The sequence below is a fragment of the Triticum dicoccoides genome, chromosome 6B, assembly GCF_002162155.2.
Source record: "Triticum dicoccoides isolate Atlit2015 ecotype Zavitan chromosome 6B, WEW_v2.0, whole genome shotgun sequence".
NCBI classification, from domain to species: Eukaryota; Viridiplantae; Streptophyta; class Magnoliopsida; order Poales; family Poaceae; genus Triticum; species Triticum dicoccoides.
Window position 1 is genome coordinate 238842604 of NC_041391.1, and position 8633 is coordinate 238851236.

At 50.5% G+C, this 8633-nt stretch overlaps 1 pseudogene; it reads left to right on the plus strand.

The window, feature by feature from the left end:
- Nucleotides 1–338: 338 nt before the first annotated feature.
- LOC119325170 lies at nucleotides 339–7704 on the plus strand (annotated as a pseudogene).
- The last annotated feature ends 929 nt before the right edge of the window (nucleotides 7705–8633 follow it).

The following is an 8633-nucleotide window of genomic DNA, read 5'->3' on the forward strand; positions in this document are numbered from 1 at the left end:
CAATCCGGCGGCCTGGTTCAGGATGATAGGCAGTCGAAAGATGTGAGCGCCAAGAGTAGCATCATCCCGACATGCCTTCAAAAGCAGAGGGAGAGAGAGGGTGTGAGGCCTCTAAACCCCAAGACCACCTCATTGTGGTGCTTCTAGAGTTGCCAACAAGGCAAGATGGCGAAGGAATTGGTAGTGTCGGGGCTAACAGCGGTGGACACGTCCATGAGGCGCAGATTTCACACTTAGGCGCTTTTTCAAGAACAACAATCCCAAGCGAGTTCTAGAACCATGAAGCAAACATGCATCGAAAGATCAGGTGATCGACAGTTTCATGGGGTTCACGGCAGAGGGGACTCCCCCATGCCTTTCAGGGAGACAATCCTATTTGTTTATTTCTAAGAAAAATCCAGTTCGATACACTTTCCCCTCTCGGGGCTCTGGAGGCGCCAACCCTAGCGCCGAGAAGCCCTCGCCTCCATGAGATCCCCTTGCCGCTGCCGCTGACGGCGGCGGTGGCGGCGCCCGGCCCACAAAGACGCCGGGCATGGTCGGCACCCGACAGGCCTCCCTCGCATGGGGGAGGGCGTCAAGCGGGCCGCGTGGGTGAGTTCTTCCGGTTTGGCGGAGCACAACGAGGTGCGCGTGTGGGGAACAACAAGGAGCGCAGGCATGGCGGAGCACAGCGCGGTGCGTGGTGGGGCATAGCGAGGAGCGCGGGCACAACGGAGCATGGTGATGCACAACGTGGAGCATAGTGGAGGAGCACGGGTGTGGGGTGCCATCCAGGTGGCGCTGGCATGGGTGATGAAGGAGGCGGTGCCGCTCAGACATGGAGAGGCACAGCGACGCTCGGCCAGGTGTTGCTGCACGAGCAGCGGCCGGACCTTGTTGCGGTGTTTGGACGAGCGACGATGGCCTCCTGGTGGCGCTGGTGCAGGTGCTAAAGGAGAGGGCTTGGCCAAGATCTAGGGCTCATTGCTGCCCGATCTAGCGCTCCAGGCCGCAACCGCTACGCTTCTACCTGCCAGGAGTTGGTGGGTTGGGTGCTGCATGAGGTCGAGATGTGTTCCTGTGCTGCGGGGTCTTGGTCATGCCGGAGGTGGAAGGTGGGCCGTGTTCCGGAGGCTGTGCAGTGTGTCAGTGTTCCACGACGTTCTGATCACATTGGTGAGGTGCTGCGGCGGTGGCGGAGTAACCCAACATGGACAATGGCCTCAATACGGTGGGGATGGTTGGAAGTGCACAACATTACAGATGAAAATTTTGCCCGTCTTCGGCCGGTGCTAGCGGTGCGGCGCCTGTAGGTATCGTTTCCCTCCTTGGAGGCGTCGCGAAGGTGTGCCCGCATTTTCCCCTCTTGCTTGGGTTGTTGTCTCCGGGCGAAAGCCTAGGTCCCTTTTCGGATCGGCGATGGCGGTGTCTCGACGCCGTGACTGTTGAGAGCCTCATGTGGGCAGACATAGTTGGAGGTTTTGTGTTGCGGCTCTTCGATGCTTGCCGCTAGTCCAGGTAGATCTTCATCGGCGCAATGTACACCGTTGCCGGTGAGTCAAAGACGATAACTTGCTCGGGTTTGTCCAAATCCCGCCATCCACTCGCCATCTCCTTTTAGGCATTCTAGGGTGGTTGGTGCATCGGCAAGGGAGGCTCGGTTGTAGTTGTTGCTCTTTGAGGTGATCGGTGTTGGTCGAGACGCGGTTTTGTTGTTTTGCTTAGAGCAGACTCCTTGCGTTGCGTTGTAATGTGTGTGGTGGTTGATCTAAAACTTAAATTGTATATAAAGCCATTTGTAGAACCGCACATCATTCAGGCCCTGGCCATGGGCAGCCCGGCCCAAACGGCCCTGCCCGACCCGGCCCAAAAAAGCCCGACCCGTCTCGGCCCGACGCTGCTCCTAGGCTGGGCTTGGGCCTAGATTTTAGGCCTGAAGACTAGGATGGGCCGAGCCCGGGCCCGGTGTTTTTTTGCAGTGACGGGCCGGGTTTGGGCCTGAAAAGTAGGCCCGACAGCCGGGCCGGGCTCGAGCCTCAGTTTTCTACCTCTGGTCAGGCCTGGCCCGGTGGATGGCCAGGTATAGGTTGCAGCGACACATCCTCAGTGAGTGAACTTTCCGTATATACGGGTCTTCTGGAGGTCGTTTCAATATAAAGCCATTTTATTTGCTCAAAAAATATAAAGCTATTTTACAATTAAACGATTTTAATACGGTCGGAGCACTGACCCCTACCCGCCGCCAAGAAAGAAGTTTGTGCGTTCCAGTCCCCCCACCACGGCACCACCACCGCCGCCATAGCTCACCGTGAGCTTCGCCGGTCAAGAATTCCGCAACCATTCCGCGTAAACGCAAGTACCCGGCCGTGCGCCGCTGGCCCGCGGATTGATCGAGGCCTCTCGCTGTAGCTCCGAGGGACGCGACGCTGCAGCTTCCCCTCGCGCTCTTATCCGTTCCCGCCGTCGCCTCCCTCGCCGCGCGCCGACCTCTGCCTGTCCCTCGTCATCGCCCCGGCCCTGGCGGCTCCCTTTCCCCTTCTGGTGCCTCCGAGATCACCAGGACCGTCTAGGCCAACACCACGGGTCGGGGGTGACGACGGACGATGAGGAACGTCATGACGTACCGGACGATTGCCGGTGAGCCCATGTGCGAGGTGAAAGAGCACCGGGCAGCATTGCCGGAGAAGAGGGAGAAGGAAAGAGCTGTGATGGATTGTCCGCGGGTGAATCCGAACCGGCGCCCACAACCTGTTCGATGTATTGGCTGTGTGTGTGGATGTGGAAACAACCAGCAAGGAAGGGCATTTTGCTACAAAGGTGGAAGTGTAAAATGAACTTTTTGACCCTAACAGAGTAGCATCTTCAGGTAAGTGCTGCAAATGGCATGCCATATCTGGAAAGTTTGTACAAGAGCAATCTTGCACGTGCAACTTCTTTGGAAGTTGGCGATGGTATTTAGAATTACATTGGCATGTATCCAGATTCCACTTGCCTGGGACTCTTAATCTTACACAGTAATTTCTCATTTCTTATTTAGCATGTGTATATACCAATCTAGAACACCAGCTTAAGCTTTGTTGAATCACCTTCTGCTTTGTTGATCCACGATTGTCTATTGGCTCATGGAAGATGCCCTGATCAGTTTTTTCTGCCAAGTACTCCCTTAGTTTCTAAATATAAGCCTTTTTAGAGATTTCAATTAGGACTACATTCAGATGTACATAGACATATTTTAGAGTGTAAATTCACTCATTTTGCTTTGTATGTAGTTGGTATTGGAATCTCTAAAAGGGCTTATATTTAGGAACGGAGGGGATATTTTTTAGCACCTTATTTCATTTGTTTCTGCAAGATTTTGGTTTGATGTATTGTCATTGTTCAAAACTCTGTTACCTCAGCACTGATACTTACTCTTGATTGTCCCCTCCTTTTCCAGGATAGCCTCTACCTGCTGGTCCAACTTATCTGTATTATCCGTATATCTGCATCGCCGCAATCTGATAAAAGGAATCTATTTGTTCTGAGGAATGCAATTCCTCAAGGGAAAGGCTTTCTCAGTGACTGGTTTGATCCAAAAACTCCTCCATGCAGCTGGTCAGGTATAACTTGTGCGGGAGACGCGGTTGTGGCCATAGATCTGTCCCATGTGCCACTCTATGTCCCCTTTCCGTCATGCATCGGGGCATTCCAGTTGCTTGTTCGGTTAAAGGTCAGTGGATGTCAGTTCAATGGTGAGCTCCCGGAAGTTGTGGGAAATTTGCGGCAGCTCCAGTACCTAGACCTGAGCAATAATCAGCTCGCTGGCCCCCTACCAGTTTCACTATTTGACTTGAAGATGCTTAAAGAACTGGTGCTTGACAAAAACTGCCTTTCCGGACAACTGAGCCCTGCCATTGGTCAGCTTCAGCACCTCACTAAGCTATCCATGTCCATGAATTCCATCTCTGGAAGCCTTCCTCCAGAGCTGGGAACCTTGCAGAACCTGGAGTTTCTGAACCTTAACAGGAACACATTCAGCGGGTCGTTACCGGCAGCTTTCTGTAATCTGACCCGGCTCTCATACCTTGCCGCAAGCAATAACAGCCTCACTGGATCAATATTTCCTGGAATAGGCGCATTGGTGAACCTCAGGAGACTTGTTTTGTCGTCAAACGGTTTGACTGGGCCAATTCCTGAGGAGATTGGTCAACTAGAAAACCTGGAACTTATAAATTTAATGAACAATGGTTTCACTGGAAGCATTCCAGAAGAGATTGGTCACCTAAAGCGGCTAAAAGTGCTTAAACTCTCCAACTGCGAGTTCAATGGTGCCATACCTCGGTCAATCGGTGGTCTTGAAAGCTTGATGACTCTTGATATATCAGGGAACAACTTCACTGCTGAACTCCCAACATCTGTCGGTGAACTGAGCAATCTAACTAAATTGTTAGCAGTTCATGCAGGGCTCACTGGGGCCATACCGAAAGAACTTGGTAACTGCAAGAAGATTACTGTTATAGACCTGTCCTTCAATCATTTTACTGGCTCTATCCCTGAAGAACTTGCAGAGTTAGAAGCTATTATCAGCTTTAAAGCGGAAGGTAACAGACTGTCGGGCCGCATTCCAGATTGGCTTCAAAACTGGGGGAATATTATGTCTATATTGTTGACGAACAACATGTTCAGTGGGCCTCTGCCATTGCTGCCTTTGCAACATTTGGTTGAATTCTCTGCCGGAAAGAACCTGCTCTCAGGCCCTATCCCTGCCGGGGTGTGTCAAGCTATCTCTCTGCGATCACTCAACTTGTATAGTAACAATCTGACAGGGAGTATTAAGGAGACATTCAAAGGATGCAGGAACCTCACTATACTGAGTTTGCAAGTTAACCAGCTCTGTGGTGAGATACCAGAATACTTGGCTGAGCTACCGCTAGTAAGCCTGGATCTCACCCAGAACAATTTCACGGGGTCTCTGCCTGACAAGTTCTGGGAGTCATCAACTGTTCAGGAACTCTATCTCAGTGATAATAACCTCACCGGCATGATCCCTGAGAGCCTTGCCGAACTTTCCCACGTGAAGATTCTGCGGATTGACAATAACTACTTGGAAGGACCAATTCCACGGTCGGTCGGCACTCTAAAGGGTCTGATAACATTGTCTCTGCATTGCAATATGTTGTCTGGGAACATCCCGGTAGAGCTATTCAACTGCACAAACCTCGTCACGCTAGACCTGAGCTATAACAGTCTGACCGGACACATCCCAAGGGAGATATCACGCTTGACACTGCTTAATAGTTTGGCTTTGTCTAATAATCAGCTGTCAGGCACTATCCCTTCCGAGATCTGTGTGGGATTCTCGCGCGTGTCTCGCGTTGATTTGAGATTTTATCAGCACCAACGACTTCTTGACCTGTCATACAACCAATTGACTGGTCAGATCCCAACAACGATCAAGGATTGTGCTATAGTGGCGGAACTATGCCTGCAAGGCAACTTGTTGAATGGAACTATTCCTGCAGAGCTTGGCGAACTGACGGGTCTTGCAACCATTGACCTGTCTTTCAATGCATTAGTAGGACATATGCTTCCTTGGTCTGCGCCATCTGTACAACTTCAGGACCTTTCTCTGTCTAATAACCGCCTGAATGGATCCATTCCTGCTGAGATAGGCCACATTCTTCCTGCAATTTATAAGCTGAACTTGTCGGGTAACACGCTTACTGGCAATCTACCCCCATCTTTGCTCTGCAACCACCACCTAAGCCGTCTGGATGTCAGTAACAACAACCTCTCTGGAGAAATCCTATTCTCCTGTCCCGATGGGGATGAAGGATCCTCGAGCGCCCTGAACACGTTCAATGCAAGCAATAACCATTTCTCAGGGAGCCTTGATGTGTCTATCTCTAACTTCACAGGGCTGACCTCTCTTGATATCCACAGCAATAGCCTCAACGGGAGCCTGCCTTCAGCTGTCTGCAATGTTACCACTTTGAACTATCTTGACTTATCAAGCAACGATTTCAGTGGCACCATCCCATGTGGTATATGTGATATGTTTAACCTTGTGTTTGCCAACTTCTCTGGTAACCACATTGTTGGCACGTACAACTTAGCGGACTGTGCTGCTAATAACATCAATCACAAGGCGGCTCATCCATCTTATCGAGTTTCACTAGCGGCAATCGTCTGTGGCATTACGATCATTATCATTCTATTGGTTCTTCTGGGGGTTTATTTGAGACGGAGACTATTGAAGAGAAGGTCCTCATGGGCTCTTGTACCTGTGAGCAAGACCATGGTGACCTCAGAGGAAACCTTAAGGAGCAAACTCCTAGGGAAGAAGTCACGGGAGCCTCTGAGTATCAACCTCGCGACATTTGAGCACTCACTGATGAGGGTCGCCGCAGATGATATCTTGAAAGCCACTGAGAATTTCAGTAATCTACACATCATAGGCGACGGCGGCTTTGGCACTGTCTACAGGGCAGCACTCTTCGGAGGCCGGCAAGTTGCTGTCAAGAGGCTGCACGGTGGCCACCAGCTCCAAGACAACCGTGAATTCCAAGCTGAGATAGAGACCATTGGGAAGGTGAAACACCCAAACCTTGTTCCCCTCCTTGGCTACTGCGCTTCCGGCGATGAGCGGTTCCTGATCTATGAGTACATGGAGCACGGGTGCCTCGAGGCATGGCTGAGGAAGAACCGGACCGACGCAGCCTACGCGCTGGGATGGCCGGACCGTCTTAAGATATGCCTCGGCTCTGCCAAGGGCCTGGCGTTCCTGCACCACGGCTTCGTGCCCCATATCATCCACCGGGACATGAAATCGAGCAACATCCTGCTGGACTGGGACCTGGAGCCGAGGGTCTCCGACTTCGGCCTCGCGAGGATCATCAGTGCGTGCGAGACCCATGTCAGCACCAACCTCGCCGGCACGCTCGGCTACATCCCCCCGGAGTACGGGCTGTCGATGCAATGCACCGCGAGGGGCGACGTCTACAGCTTTGGCGTCGTCATGCTGGAGCTGCTGACCGGGCAGGCGCCGACGGGGCAGGAGGTGGATGAAGGCGGCGGAAGCCTCGTCGGCTGGGTGCAGTGGATGGTGGCGCGCCACCGTGAGAAGGAGGTGTTCGATCCCTGCCTCCTGCCGGCTTCGGGCGCGTGCAGGCAGCAGATGGCGCGCGTGCTCGCCATCGCCCGGGACTGCACCGCCGACGACCCGTGGGCGAGGCCGACCATGCTGGAGGTGGTGAAGGGCCTGAAAGCGACACAGATGATGGAAAGCTCGCCTCTGGCGACGACACTCTCCAGAGCGGACCTCCGGTGGTGACAGTCTCTCCAGGGAGGACATGTGATCCAGACAAGACAGCATGCTCTTTACTACCGTGTGAACTGGAAATCGCCAGATTAAGCTTCAGATTCTCCTTTTTTGATGTTTGCCGCAGGGCTATTGCATCCATCTAAGGAATCCGGCGAATGCTATCGGAACAACTCTATAGCATAATGCAGGCCAATGATAAACCCTTTTTGCAGGGATAACCTCTCTTCTTTTCATTTCATTTCTGAAAGGCGACAGCCCAATCGTTGTAAGCTTGTATCAGCAGAGTAAGCTTCAGTTATCTGGAGAATGTGACGAGTCACTGCAGCAACGGTGCTGCTGAAGTGCTGACCAAGCTGCATACATGCATCCTCAAATAATGTTGTGACTCTTCTTTTGAGATTTTAGCCGGTTACAAGATATATATGCACCGTCTCCTTGATCTGGTAGTTTATATGTGTGGCCAGCTCGGGAGATGCAATGCCTGGTATATACTACTTCCTCCGTTCGAAAATACTTGTCCTAAAAATGGATAAAATGGATGTATCTATAACTAAAATAAGTCTAGATACAACCATTTTTAGGACAAGTATTTCCGGACGGAGGGAGTAGTATAAGTCTTTTTAGAGATTGCACTATGGACTACATACGGAGCAAAATGAGTGAATCTACACTATACATTTGTGTGTAGTTTGTAGTGGAATCTCTAAAAAGACTTATACTCCATCCGTTCCTAAATACTCCCTCCGTTCCTAAATATAAGTCTTTGTAGAGATTTTACTATGGACCACATACGGATGTATATATATGCATTTTAGAGTGTAGTTCATTCATTTTACTCCGTATGTGGTCCATAGTGGAATGTCTCCAAAGACTTATACTCCCTCCGTTCCTAAATATTTGTCTTTCTAGAGATTTCAAATGGATACCACATACGGATGTATATAGACATATTTTAGAGTAGATTCACTCATTTTGTTCCGTACGTAGTCACTTGTTTGAATCTCTAGAAAGACAAGTATTTAGGAACGGAGGGAGTATAAGTCTTTTTACAGATTCCACTACAAACTACATACGGATTTTATAGACATATTTTAGAGTGTAGATTCACTCATTTTGCTCCGTATGTAGTCCATAGTATAATCTCTAGAAAAACTTATATTTAGGAACGGAGGGAGTATTTAGGAATGGAGGAAGTAGAACCTGCCCGTCTAAAAGACCATTCGCAAAAAAAAGAAAAAGAAAAGAAAGAGTTCAGCTCCAAGACATTATACTGGACGTGCAAATAGGCAATGTTTTCTTTCACTTGTGTCAAATGCATGGATGTATGTCGTAGGGGTCTAAAGTTGCT